A 540-nucleotide genomic window follows, 5' to 3' on the forward strand; every position below is an offset into this window, starting at 1 on the left:
AATAATAATAATAATATAGTATAGAATAGTTCACAGCAGCTTTTCTAACAGAAATATTAATTCATATTGCAGCGTTTTTAGCCATTTTTTAGGGCTGCACAATTGATGGAAATATGTCTAATTGCAATATGCAAATGACAGAAGCTGCAATGTTTTTGTGACAAACAGCTTTATAATGAAGTACTGAAGTGTCTTCCCAACATCAAGACCAACGCATATCAGGCATTACAGGCATACCACAACTAAACAGACAAGCGAGGGAGACTCGAACCTTTCTGAAGTTTTAGTTTAGAAACAGCCAACAGGGGGCTCTGACCTCTGCAGGGGTGTCTGAGCTTCCCAGTCAGTCTCAATTTATACAACTCCACACACTGTTATCAAACCCCAGCATTCTCATGAGGTGGGAAGGTCTGCTCTGTACTCGTGGGGTCCCACCTTCCCCCAGTTCTACTCGTGCTCTCCCAGAAGCTCAGGGGTCGAGAGGTAGGGTTCAGGTTTTGACCCGGACACAACAGGAGGGTTAAAGGACAATTCCGGCGC

At 43.9% G+C, this 540-nt stretch overlaps 1 pseudogene; it reads left to right on the forward strand.

Annotated features, from left to right (window-relative positions):
* The window catches only part of LOC118343117, a 36372-nt pseudogene that overhangs the window by 6083 nt on the left and 29749 nt on the right, over positions 1–540 (forward strand).

Source organism: Morone saxatilis, unplaced genomic scaffold, assembly GCF_004916995.1.
Source record: "Morone saxatilis isolate NCDOM2014 unplaced genomic scaffold, NCSU_SB_2.0 Contig9, whole genome shotgun sequence".
NCBI lineage: Eukaryota > Metazoa > Chordata > Actinopteri > Moronidae > Morone > Morone saxatilis.